At 31.8% G+C, this 14,444-nt stretch overlaps 1 pseudogene across 1 annotated transcript; it reads left to right on the plus strand.

Annotated features, from left to right (window-relative positions):
• Positions 1-690: 690 nt before the first annotated feature.
• Positions 691-4,345, plus strand: LOC143582457 (splicing factor U2af large subunit B-like; annotated as a pseudogene). Its single transcript, XR_013143975.1, has 12 exons — positions 691-1,055; positions 1,299-1,427; positions 1,809-1,882; positions 2,422-2,492; positions 2,589-2,633; positions 2,722-2,781; positions 2,892-2,952; positions 3,045-3,157; positions 3,233-3,679; positions 3,792-3,942; positions 4,026-4,093; positions 4,187-4,345. The product of XR_013143975.1 is annotated as a splicing factor U2af large subunit B-like (transcript).
• The last annotated feature ends 10,099 nt before the right edge of the window (positions 4,346-14,444 follow it).

Here is a 14,444-nt window from a genome sequence, read left to right on the forward strand (position 1 = left end):
GCTTGTTTAGCACATCGTCTTTTAGGATTTTAGATTGATTTAGGGTTTTGAAATTGGCTTGCTGGATGGTTAATTGCGTTTTTAATTTATTTATTTACCTTAAAAGAAGGTGCTATTGTTTATTTTGAATGAATGATAAGTTTTGAGATCATATATACTTTGAAGAGTTTTTCTAATATTATGAATTTTGCAAGTACATTCAACTTTTGGCTCCGTTAAGCTTTTGTGGGACAAACGGACGGTTTACGAACACTCTACCGAACGAAAGTTTGTGTCAATGTTCGTTCATTAAGGAACTGAGCTTGTTCATGTTCGTTCGTTAATATTGTAAACTGTATTGAGTTTGTATCTATTTGTGATTTAGGGTTTTGAAAGTGGATTGGTGGAAGCTAATTTGTGTTCTTGATTTTGGTTTGGAAGGGGTGGTGGTTTGTTTGAGCATAATAGGAAATACTTTAATTTTGTATGCTTGATGAGTTTGGAGATCATGTGTTTTTTTTAGATTTTTTGAAGAGTTTTCCTAATATTAGGAGATATTTATGCCAGTACGTTGAACTTATGTGCCCAGTGCCATGCGTGACATGTTTGAACATTTTGTAGTGATAAAGTTGTATGGATATCTGTTAGGAGTGATATGTGTCAAAGCGATTGTAAATCTAATGCGTTTACCATTAGGACTAGGATCATTTAGAAGTTTGGAGTAGCTTTTTTTTTTGGTAACTTTGTATGATATTATGTGTGGATATTAATATTTTCTGTTGTATTTTGCAGCGTGGTTCTCGTGACGATGAAAGAGAGCCTTCAAAAAGCAGGTCAAAGGACTGGGAAAGGGGGCGGGATAAAGATCGTGATAGGGATAGAGAGAGGGACAGGGACAGAGATAAGGAAAAAAGCAGAGACCGGGACAGGGAAAAAAGCAGAGACCGAGACAGAGAAAGGGATCGTGACAGAGATCGTGATCGGCATAGAGACCATTACAGGGAACGGAGTGAGAGAAGGGGAAGAGGTGATCGAGATGATGATGATGACTATCGCAGGAGTCGAGATTATGATAGGTGAAATTGCATCTTTTTTACATTGCATTATTTTCTTTCTGTAGTGTGTGAATCTTGGAAACTTCATCATTTATATGTTCATATTCATGGTTGATGGTTTGGTTTACCTCTTTTATCCTTATTTGATGCTTTAAATTTCATTTTTGTGCATTTCATCAAGTTAGTTTCTGCAATACTTGTCTAATTGTGAATGATTTTTATCTACTAGTTCAAGTTTGTTCTGATTTTGTAATTTGTTTGCAGGCGGAGAGATTATGACAGAGACAGAGACAGAGACAGAGAAGATAGACGCAGTAGACGTAGATCTCGTTCTCGCTCAAGAGCTAAGTCTGAACATAGATCAAGGTCACGGTCTCGTTCACGCTCCAAAAGGTAAATTTTAATCATTTTCGTTGACTTATTCTTCTGTCCATGTATTATCTGGTTCAGTTATAGCTTTAAGAAATGCAGTATGCATTCTTGTAACAGATGTAACTAATAGTTTAATACTGCAAAGAAATATCTTTTACAATCCAAACTTCTTTCTTAAAAGCACCTCTTTACCTAATATGCTTTATGAGTAATATTTTTATAAAATTCTTAAAAAAATTTAAAGCTTGTTTATAACTACTTTAATTGCTAATGGTGGATGGCACATACACCTTTAGTCATTGTTGGCCATCTATCTTGCATGTGTTATTCTGTTTACTGAAACCTATAACATGCACATATATATGCTTATGAAGTTTATACTTATATTTGGTGTTTGTACAGCAAAAGAGTTAGTGGTTTTGATATGGCTCCTCCAGCTTCTGCAATCTTGGCTGGTGCTGCTGCTATTACTCCAGGTACATGTCCAACCATTTGTAACCAAGTTAAATATCTTGATAACTTTTCATTTTTGTCTTTGATATAGTGTGGAAAAGTCGTACAAAAATGCATGGTGTTATTTTGGTAAGCAAATTTACTTGTGCCAACAAAGTCCCAGTGTCATCATCCCTAAAATATTCAGAAATTTATATTCTTTACTTGGTGACATAATCTTGAACTGAGAGATGTTTTTGTTTTGTCTTGTGTTTTGGTGTTTTTTGTTTGTTCTATGTTTTGTTTTAAGTCTAAGAAGGCAATTTTGGGCTACTAGCCCCACTATGCTGAGAATGGGTGTGAGCCGCTTATTTATACAAGGAAGATCAGTGCAATGGTATGATGTGTCTTGTTCGTTTTCAAGTGGGAATTGCTTGTTTTGGTAGCTTTACATCTGCTGCATGAATGTAGATTAAATAATTTGACAAACCTTAAAGTACTGGTTCATTATTGTTATGGTTGAGCGAGAGAAGTTTCATATTAAATGCTTTATCTAGAGACGTAATGTTGTCGGTTATTACAGGTCAAGTTCCGGGGCCTTCCCCAGCCGTTCCTGGAATGTTTCAGAACATGTTCCCGTTGTCATCTGGCCAGGTAATTTATTAATCTATTATCTATTCAAGATTATTCGCACCTGTAACTTGTTTTTATACTTTATTACATTTTTTATCCTTGTGTGTTCGTTTGCAGTTTGGAGCTCTTCCTGTCATGCCAGTTCAAGCAATGACTCAGCAGGTTGTATGACATAGTTATTTTACACTTCATGTGTCTTTTTTTTGTTTACTTTGGTCTGAGTGAAATACTTATAAATAATGCAATTCAGGCCACTAGACATGCAAGACGGGTTTATGTTGGTGGACTTTCACCATCTGCTAATGAGCAGGTCTCTCTTAAACTTCATATTCTATAATTTTATATGTAAATTTTTAATTTGTTTTCCTCTGTTGGTTATATGTAAACATTTCTTTTATTTTTTCCTTTTCCTTTTTGCAGACTGTGGCTACCTTTTTCAGCCATGTTATGGCTGCAATTGGAGGAAATACTGCTGGTCCAGGTTAGTACATTACATGTTGATTTAAAACAAAACAGCGGCCTTATTAGCTTAACATTTTAAAATCTAAAATGAAATTCCTTAAATATGGTCAGGTGATGCCGTTGTTAATGTTTACATTAATCATGAAAAGAAGTTTGCTTTTGTGGAGATGAGATCTGTTGAGGAGGCTAGTAATGCAATGGCTTTGGATGGCATTATATTTGAGGTATCTTCTACTAATTAATAATCTTTTTGTATAGTCATTTTGTTAATCTTTGTTTCATGTTTGTTCTCATTGCAGGGTGCACCTGTCAAGGTCAGGAGACCAAGTGATTACAATCCCTCACTAGCTGCAACTCTTGGTCCAAGTCAACCTAATCCCAACCTGAACCTGGCTGCTGTTGGGTTAAACCCTGGTTCAGCTGGCGGGCTCGAGGGTCCTGACCGCATATTTGTCGGTGGACTTCCTTACTATTTCACTGAGGCTCAGGTTAAAGAGCTGTTGGAGTCTTTTGGCGCTCTTCGGGGATTTGATCGTGTGAAAGACAGAGAGACTGGCAACTCAAAAGGCTATGCATTCTGTGTGTATTAGGATTTATCTGTCACAGATATTGCTTGTGCAGCTCTGAATGGTATCAAAATGGGTGATAAAACCCTCACGGTTAGACGGGCAAACCAAGGTCAAATCCAACCCAAGCCTGAACAGGAGAGCATACTCTTACACGCACAACAACAAATTACATTGCAGGTTTGAATTTTTACTTTATTATTATTATTATTATTATTATTATTATTATTATTATTATTATTATTATTATTATTATTATTATTTTGTTATATTAACATCATTTCGTTTGCAGAAATTAATGTTGCATCCTGGGGCAATTGGCATTGGCACACCTCCGACTAAGGTGCTATCCTTGACACAAGTGGTAACTGAAGAAGAGCTCGTAAATGATGAAGAGTATGAAGACATATTGGAAGATATGAAAGTAGAATGTGGAAAATTCGGTAAGATGGTGTTTTATTTCAGTATGTGATATTTATGCCAAATAATAATTTATGATCGAAAACGCTATAATATAATTTTGCAGGTAGTTTAGTCAATGTGGTCATCCCACGTCCAAATCCTAATGGTGAACCTGTTGCAGGGGTTGGCAAGGTTAGCTCACTTTTTTCAACTCTTTTTTTATTATCGTTAAATCACCATTAAAACAAACTTACAATTAGTGGTTGGCTATTTTTATCTGTGTAGGTTTTCTTGGAGTATGCAGACACGGAGAGTTCAACAAAAGCTCGGGCAGGATTGAACGGAAGGAAGTTTGGCGGGAACCAAGTGGTGGCGAGTTTTTACCCCGAGAATAAGTTCAATCAGGGAGAGTATGATGGATAGCCATCTTTAGTGTTTGTTTGTATTACTATCAATAATGATAACAATATTGTCTTCCCTTTTATTTTATTTTTATTTTGTTAGAGCATAGTGGTGTGTGAATTGTGACGTCTGTCTTGGATATTTGATTATAAGTTATAACTTATGTTATCTATCTTGGTTTTGATTATTCTTTTTATCGTTATCATACGTCCTTGCCTATCTCAACAGCTGTACAGATTGACTTTTTAAAATTATTGAACATAACTTATTTTTATGTGATGTGGTTGATAAAAGGTTTTTTTGACTTAAATTTTCTTTTTCCGTCACCGAAACTAAAATGAAAGTAAATGAAAATGTAATTGTAATAAGCAAGGTAGTGATTACATCGTAACAGAAAACAAACAGGCAACAAAATTAGTTAACAAATAAAACATGTACTTATTTTGTAATCTCTAGTCGATCCTTTTATGTCATCATGTCGACAAAAAACGAACAGAAAGTTACTTTAAATAAAATGTGCGTTTAATATTGGTGTAGATAGACTTGGTTAGTTATTTAAGCAGAAAAACAATTTAATTTTTTACTGCTGTATCATTTTGTTGTAGTTTTTAGCTTTTTTAAGATTAAAAAATGAGCTTCATATTGGTTTTTCAAAATTTTTGCAATATTTGGGTTCTCGACTAAACTTCCCTAATGTCAAACTATAACAACTTGTAATTTTATTGTGACAATTTTGGCGGTTACTATTTATTTTCGTTTGATGACAACTTTTTATTATTCAATGGTTATTAAGTTATTATTAAACAAGTACACACGAAATCACAAGTTAAGTTAGTTCTCATGTCAATCCTCTTATCACATCCCTTCATGGTTGCCGCCATCAGCACCTATTTGAGCACATGTGCATCACCCCTCCTTACACTAGGTCACATCCTCGTATCATCATACTTTCATCGTTACAACTTTCTTATGTTACATAATCAATTTAAGAGGTATAGCCACATATTTGAATTTTGAATTGGATTTAAATCTGTATTATGGTTGACTGATGGAAATCAAATTTAAAGAATATATACGTTTTCCATCTATTTTGAAACTGATTTTGGTATCATTTTGAGAGAAGTTTTTTTTTAAAAAAAAACTTTACAGTAGTGAGATGCGCAATTAAAAGTTCATAACATCAAGTACAATTCAAGGTGGATTATATGATCATACGGTTTGCCTAACTCCTTATGTCAACCAAACAAAGCCAAAAGAAGCATCCAAAGCTCGTATAGATAGCTACAAGCTGGTTCGCCAAGGTCCTAAATAGTATATTGGCTTGCCATGATCTAGTACCCTAGGTATCAAAAGCCTTAAGGCGAAGAACCCCCGGTGCATTTATGACATTGATGGAAGGTGTAACATTACTACCACTTCTAATCTTTGAGAAATGAGTTTGGGATGAATTAAACGACATTGTTTGGATACTAATTGTTAGGCGATAATGCGAAGGAGATAGCACATAAATATGCACAAAACGATATACAGGCATATAGAAAATAATAATAATAGACGACACAAGAATTTTACATGGTTCGGTTCTAGTGGAGGACCTAGATCCACGGTGTACAACTAGGTTATTTCATTGATTAGGCAAAGATTACAATTACAATAGTGATATACTGATATAAATAACTAGGATTATGGTTTCTATCTCAGAAAAAAAAACATATACGGGCCTAATTAACTTCATAATAACTCGGCCCAATAGTTCTACCATGTGAACTAAAAGTAAACCCAAAGCCCAAAGCTTGGCTTCACCAATCCTAGCAGTCTAGCACTAATCTTATTTTGTTAGCCTTTTGTCACGGACCAAATATTTAAAGATTGAGATGCTTAATTTGTGTTGAAACGTTTGGGTTTGTTGGCTCGTCCCGGACTTCATTGGGCACGGCCTCAGCAGGATGGAAGGCATACATGCCTAGTCATGCTTGCATGATAAACGCATCGCTGGTTGCGAGCTGTCGCCGCTCACCTGATGAGTCCAAGGCAAGATGAAACCAACAGACCCTCATCATGAGCGGACCAATTGGCTGGCATTCGGGCGTCACACAGAGTCTTAAGGATAACTCCGTGACACTTTGTTACCTAAAAATAAGAACAATGAATTAAATGGGTCCGAATATTTGTTGTGAAAGCAAATGAATCACCCACGATATTATTTTGAATAAAACAACCCAAAGGACCATTACAAAATATTGCTATTGCATTTGCATGGTTAATTACTTGTCCCATAGAAGATAAAAAGATACCCATTTTCTACCTTTTGTCTCTTCCTCTTTACATATCATAAACGAATTTAAAGTAAAAAGTGTCTTTTAGTGAAAAAAAAAAAGAAAAAGAAAAAACACAACAATGACTTCTTGTAGCTTTCCTTAAAACCAATAATATATGTTCCTTTTATAAAATATTATTCGACATGATATATGTCACATCTTTACGAGTTTTTGTCTTACTTTTATCTCAAAGTATTATGAGATTGTATTATGCTATTATAGAACATATAAGTAAACTGAATTTTGATGATAATCCTATCTTTTTGCAATTGGTATGTTTTAATATTTAAATTGGTATTAAAAATTGTAAAAGTAATGCATATATGTGAACAGATGTTAGAGCATTTCTCTTTTATGTTTAATTAAATAATATTTTTTTATACTTTAATTATTACAGTTTTCTCTCTTTACCCTATAAATCACTACATTTTCCCTAAATTTACAGAAAAACGCTACATTTTCTAGGGCTGTCAATTTATGACACGAACCTGTTAACACGACACGACACGGATTTTAACAGGTTTGGGTTTGAGCTTAACAGGTTTCGTGTCTTAAACAGGTCAACCTGTTTAAGACATGTTTAAATTCGTGTCCTAACAGGTTAAAGACCTGTTAACCTCTTAGTAACCTGTGTAAATTTTTATTTTAAAAAAATAAATATATATAAACTCTTAAAGTCTTAAATCTAAAGTCATACTTAAAAACGATATTTCACTAATGCCCGTCAGAACCCGATAATATACTTTTTATGGATGTTATGATTTGCATCTATGGTTTTTTGTTTTAAGTATGTTATGTATGTGCATCTTTTGTTTCTAGTATGTAATGGATTGTGGTTTTTTGTTTCATATATGTTATGGATTATCTATTAATTAAGACTTTTATGCTCGTTTTTGAAAATTTTGGTTTCGTTACACATGTATTATACATTGTGTCTTTAAACAGGTCCCTTAACAGGTCTTAACAGGTTAACTTGCTACTAAACAGGTTTGTGTTCGTGTTTGGAATAAATGACACGATTAATTATCGTGTCGTGTTCGTGTTTAGCACAACAGGTCATCATGTCTTATCGTGTCGTGTTCGACATGTTATGACAGCCCAAACATTTTCTCTCTCCACCCTATAATTTACACTCACAACCACTCAAAACCCCACCCCATAATTTACAAACTCCTCTCACAAAAATTTAGGGAACCGAACGAAAATGCTCTAAGTGATTAGTGGATGAATGATTAAAAGGGGAATGGGCAGGGAATATGTTTAATACCACTTTCATATATAAATCTATCTTTTGTAATCAACAAGCATCTCCCTTTGGCCCATCTTTCTTTCCAACCTTAATTGCTAAGTTTCTGACGTCATCAACTGAATATCCTGAGGCCAACATAAATGATAAAACAAAGTTTACACCATATACCACCAACCAAACTACCAAAGTCTGTATTCAAGTGTAAAAATGCCAAAAACAAATTTACTGAAAATTTTGATCAATATTTTTTTTAAGAGATGCAATGTAAAATTATTAGTTTAGTTTTAAGTTTATGAAAAAAAATTATATTAGAAAAAATAATGTACTTTACTAACACGAATCATACACCGTTCGAGGCCAACATAAAACAAGTTTACACCATAACCACCAACCAAAATCTTGTATTCGATTGTAAAAATGTCAAATACAAATTTACTGAAAATTTAATCAATATCTTTTTTAAGAGATACGATGTAAAACTGTTAGTTTAGTTTTAAGTTTATGAAAAATATTATATTTAATGTACTTCACTAACACGAACCGTACACCGTTTAAAGCCTATAATCACAATTGACCTTCAATAATAAACATCACTTATCATGAATCATGACACTATAATTGGGAAATAAACTTTAAACTTGACATCTTATATACACACAAATTCAATAGCTTGAACAGACATGGACAATAACAATACAAAAAACTTGATAAGAAAACACATATAATTTGTGCGGTTGGACTATCGAAGCGACAAGATTTGTAGGCAAAACTTTGACAAATAATGCGAATTTAGCCTAAAAAGTTTATTTTTTGCATATGGACCGTTCACGTTTTCCAATTCTTGTCAATTACATTCAAATCACTAACCCCGTTAAATTTAATCATTAAGTCAGGGCTAGACATGTCTTTTCATTCTTTCTTTATTATACGAGTAAAATGCCAAAATCGTCCCTGAGGTTTGGCCACATTTGTGAAATTCGTCTAAAAATATTTTTTTTCGCAATTAGACCCTCAATTTTCCCGACCGTTGACAATTTCTTCCAAATTGTTAACTTGGTCTAAATTCAACGTTAACTTAGGAGTGCTACTGTCCTTTTACATGTTTGTTTACATTATTATTATTATTATTATTATTATGTGTTTGTTCGATGACATATATAACATCTCACGATTCCTATTTTGAATCCAATATAGTATCTGTTTGTTTATTCTTCTTTATTTTTAGTCATATAAAGGGTTTAGCTCAGTGTAATAATAATAATAATAATAATAATAATAATAATAATAATAATAATAATAATAATAATAATGTAAACAAACATATAAAAGGACAGTGCCACTCCTGAGTTAACGTTGAATTTAGACCGAGTTAACAATTTGGACGGAACTGGCAACAGTTGGGAAATATCGAGGGTCTAATTGTGAAAAAACTATTTTTGGATGAAATTCGCAAATGCGATCAAACTTCAGGGACGATTTTGGCACTGTATTCATATAATAAATAAAGTGAAAAGACATGTCTACCATTGACTTAACGTTTCAATTTAACAGAGTTAGTTATTTGGATGTAATTGACAAGAATTGGGAAACGTGGATAGTCCACGTGCAAAAAATAAACTTTTTGAATTAAATTCGCATTATTTGCCAAACACAAAGACAAAAATAGCAATTTACTCTTTAATTTTTAAATCACATTTAATTCCTAAAAAAACGTCTTTATAAAGTGGGATTACTTTAGCATTTTAGCCCTCCATCGTAAAAAAAGACTAAACATAAAATCAAAAGCAAAAAAGTTACACCAATAAAGCTTTTAGTTTTATTTTATCAACCGTTTACATATATACAGTGCATATTACAAGTATATTTCATATCATAACTTTACTTTTATCATGATTTATTCGAATAACTGTATCGGAAAAATATTTTTAGTTTGACATCTTTATAATTACACGTACGGATCTCAGATCTCTTTATTTAATGTATTGAAAAACATCTTTATAACTACGTGTACGGCTAAAAAATATAACAATCTTTTGAATCAAAAGCGATTCTATGAGGCGAATGTCACGAACGTAGTATGGAAAAAAGATTGCAAATTGATATCTATTATAGGGTTCTGTTCATAGTTACATATTATTATTAGAAAATAGTTTATCATTTCGTGGTCATAATAAAGCTGAAAAGGTCTCTTTCTTGGGGGTATTAAAGTTGATTTGTGAGAACAACTCGCATATTGGTAAGTACAGTTTAAAGAATGAAAAAAAAAATATAATAAGCTAAAGAAGATGATGTAATTACTAGATTTTAAGCTTTTAAAAACCGAAAAGAAGAAATCTGCACCATATGTGTTGAAAAATATATTTATTATTATGTTTCTATTTTTGTTTCGTTTACATAGTTTGAAGTACGGTAGAAAAATATTACTTGAACATTACCTCGGAGTCTGATGTCTAGATTCGTCACTGCCAAAATATATCCAACTTAACACATAAAGTTACTATTGTAAGATCTCCAAATACATATAATAGGGTTTTCCCATGTTCATTACATTAAAAGGAAATGTTACAATTTACTACAGGTATCAAAGTGAATGCATTTTGATCAGGTTAACCATAATTATTTTTAAGAAAACAGTAATTATAAATAGATTTATTATGCATTAAGATGTATTTTTCAATTATGCTTAACACTATCCCCTATAAAGTATAAACTCGTAGAAAGAAAACGTGTAAACATGATTTATACAAAATAAATTACTTTTTATATTACGCACTTTTACTTCAAGTTCAACTTGATTTCTTTAAGCTATAAGCTTGAGTGTCGAGTGTTTGTTGACAGCTCGTTAAGCTGTATACTGTTTTCTTGCGCTTTGATCTAAAGAAACGAAATGAAACTTAACCGATTTATATGTTCTTGATTAATATATTTTGCGTATATATATTTGAAAAATAAAAATGAAGTTATTTACTTGGTAGTGTCGGAAGAATATATTCGTCCAATCGTCCTTTAACTTTTATAGACTTGTGGACTACTTTTGTTTTCTCTTTTTACTTCTTTTCTTTAGGCGCACAAAGGGGGGGCCATGTTTGTTAATTGTCTATGTGTTACACTTGATATTGATTGGGTCTTGTGAACTATATTTAGCATAGGCACAAATATACTTTGTTAAAAATAACAAGCGAATCTAAAAATGAAACCATTCAAACAAGTTATGAATTTTTATGTTTAATACCTGGTACCACGAGTGAAGTCTTGGGATCTGTTATATTGATTGCAACACTTGAACAAACTAAAAACATTAGCGTTGGTTGATAATCAAAACTCAATCATATGTATAGTCCAACTAATAGAAATGAAGAGCCCAAGTAAAATAATATAATTTATGTAGCCCCAAATCTAACGATCCATTTCGTTTTTTTCTTGGTTAAGGTGCAAAATGCAAACAAAACATTCGGTGCAGTTTGAACCAAAAACGTTTAAAAGTTGATAACAAAACCAAATTAATGATCAGTTTTGACGGCTTCATATTTTTAAATCAAACAATGAACACATCTCTTTAGTGTACTCATTAATTTATACAATACAATTAGATTCTAAGAACTTTAGAGTAAACACCATTTATACACTAATGTGATTTAATTTATATAGTATATTCATTACTATATGTGGATTTCAAACATATTTTTTGCATATTCATTCATGTGTGCATTATATGCTGCTCATAAGCCTAGCGTTGACTACAAATACATAATCCATTTACTAAAGGAAAAAAAAGTTACAATGCTTTAACTTTTAACACATGATTTTAACTACGGTTGTGGTGGTCTTATGCAATATAAGGTATATAAACACTTATTATCAATTCGACATATATAACATGAGGGGATTTATTAAAATCGTTGCCTAGATAATTAGACAAAATATATGAACTGGGGAGATTTACTGAAAACGTTGAATCGGTTGAACCGATCAAATCAAAGCAAGTGAGCCGATATGAAATATTATAAGCTTGGTTTGAATCTGTTTGAAATTTTGAAAATGTTAATTGTTTTTTAACAGGAGCTAATGATTAAAACAAAATAAAGATCACTTCAAACAATCAATTCATTATACCACCAAATTGAATATCAAAAAGGCTTAAAGATTTTATTTTTTAAAAAAAATTGGTATAAGTACCATATAATTTAGTAGTTAAGACTTACTATATGTAAGTAGAGTGTCGGTGGAGTGAATGACGTGAGAGGACGTCGGAAAAAGTCCAAACTTTATTAACTATTATGAAAATTTATAACCTAGTGACTATTCACAGTCTACCCCTCAAATTTTATTAAATTTGTATAGAGAGAAATAATCTATAAAAAATGAGAACGTAGAAAACATTATTAATCTATAAAAAATGAGAACGTATGAAACAATACCAATATAATAACAAAGGAAAAAAACTAATAATAATAACAAAATAATCAGAATTAGCAACAAAACAATAACAGCAAAAACAAAAAAGCTAATAATATCAACAAAATATAAATTAACAAGTACTTATAACGTCTGATAACCGGAAATCAGCAAAAACAAACAAAAAATAACAGCAAACACTTATAAAAACAAATATAATAATAACAACAAATTACTTCTTACTGTTTTCTTGTTAAGAAGTACTAGTATTTGATCATGTAGGTAAAAATATTTGATATTGGCGGCTAAAAGTGTGCAGCTAAATGGAAAAAAGAAGATGGCTTAGTGAAGATTTAGCTCGCGAGCCAAGTTGCAGCCTGCTAAAAGCGAAGAGAATGAGCCAGCTAAGCGAATAAACACATATCTTGAATCTGGTTAAGAGTTAGGCATGCCAGCTAAGAAACTAAAGTTGTAGGCTAAGTTTTACTACATTTTACATGTGTCATATTTGAATTGATTGAAATGAGTCTCATATACTTTTTACATATTTCATTGCCCCAAAAAAGCATGATAAGGCTTAGTCGGCTTCCCTAGCCATCCTACTTGCATTAAATACACGGGCGGATGCCCTCTTGATCTATCCTCCAATCCTTGTTCAGCGTTTGGTGTCAGACATTCTCCCAACAGTTAACCCAATCAACGCATTTGGTCTAATAAGACGATCGATCCCAACAAACCTCTCGGTTAATCGATCCTAGTCAAGGTTCCATTTCGCTCTTTCTCCATCATACACCTTAATCAAAACCCCCAATCCAAAATACAATACGCTTATTATTGTTGTTTTTTTTTTTGAACCATAAAGTTCCTCAAATTTAAAAGAAAATTTTAGTTATGTTATTTAGGATCTTTTAAGGGTGTATATTATAAAATTCCTACAACTTTTTAAGAAAACAAAGCATCGTTGTATAATTTTTGTCTTGGTAAGAAAAGATTTAAAAAAAATAATAATAAACAAAGTAGTTGTGTAAAGTATGTTTCTACTTTCATAAAATACGTTAGCTAAAACAGAAATTGATTTTCCATTGGTGATGATGTTGCAATTACCTTAGATCACACAGAGTTACGGGTGTAGAAGAATCAACTTGACTCCAAATCATTTAACACTCATTTAAACGTCAATAAACAAAAAATAACGTAAATATAAAAATTCAAACCAAGAGGTAGCTCATCCTACTTTGTGTCTGATGTATACTCACCAACCAGGTGATGCTGGTTCGTATGATTTGTTTGAACACATTTGGTTAAGACACAGTGAACAAAACCACTTGTTTACTAACGGGTCGTTTATGACAAACAAAAATTGCTTATATAAGTTCATTATTTCAATGATATGATATGATACACAACTACGTTAGAGCCCGTGTTTCATACGGTAAAAAATATAATAAAAATAAAAAATTATTATAGGTAATATGTAAATTCAATTGTTTTATATAATAATTTTTATTTATGATTTTTTTATTAAGTTTTTGATATATTATGCACTATAATTTTAAGTTGAAAACCAAATCTTGATGTTTGATTTATTTCAAATAAAACATTCATATCGATATTGTTATATTAAATATTATGTTTGTAAAAATGATATTTATAACAAAATGTTGTCATAGATTTAAAAACTAAATTTACAAACACTAAGGTTTTGTTGTAAAAATAAATAAATAAAAATATATTATATTTTAAAATAAAGAGAGAAGCGATAAACAATCTTAAATGGTTGTGTTAAAAAGATATGCAAAGAAAATGTCATATTGTAAATTATGAAAATGTTATGTGTTAAGTCAGGAAATCAAACTAATTATCATTTTAGTGGAGTTGGTAAGCACATTTAGTTTGAAACATGAGGTATTGGGTTGTGTTGTTTTAATAGTATAGTCAGATACAACTCGTATAAACATCAAAATGTATCTATCGTTAATTTATGTTATTTCCAATTTCCATTCTAAATATTTTTTACCCATCTAGACCACTTTATGCTTTATTTCTCTCCATGGATCCATGGCAGTCCCCACCACTAATACTTTTCCTATCATTCATGCGCTTAAAAAGTCTGCAGTCATCACCCTCCATACCCGCCCACAAAAATTGCAATTGAACTACATTACCTTACCTTTGAGTA

The sequence above is a fragment of the Bidens hawaiensis genome, unplaced genomic scaffold (genome assembly GCF_021521415.1).
Source record: "Bidens hawaiensis isolate Kalapana, Puna unplaced genomic scaffold, B.hawaiensis_p1.1 tig00031751_1, whole genome shotgun sequence".
Lineage (NCBI taxonomy): Eukaryota > Viridiplantae > Streptophyta > Magnoliopsida > Asterales > Asteraceae > Bidens > Bidens hawaiensis.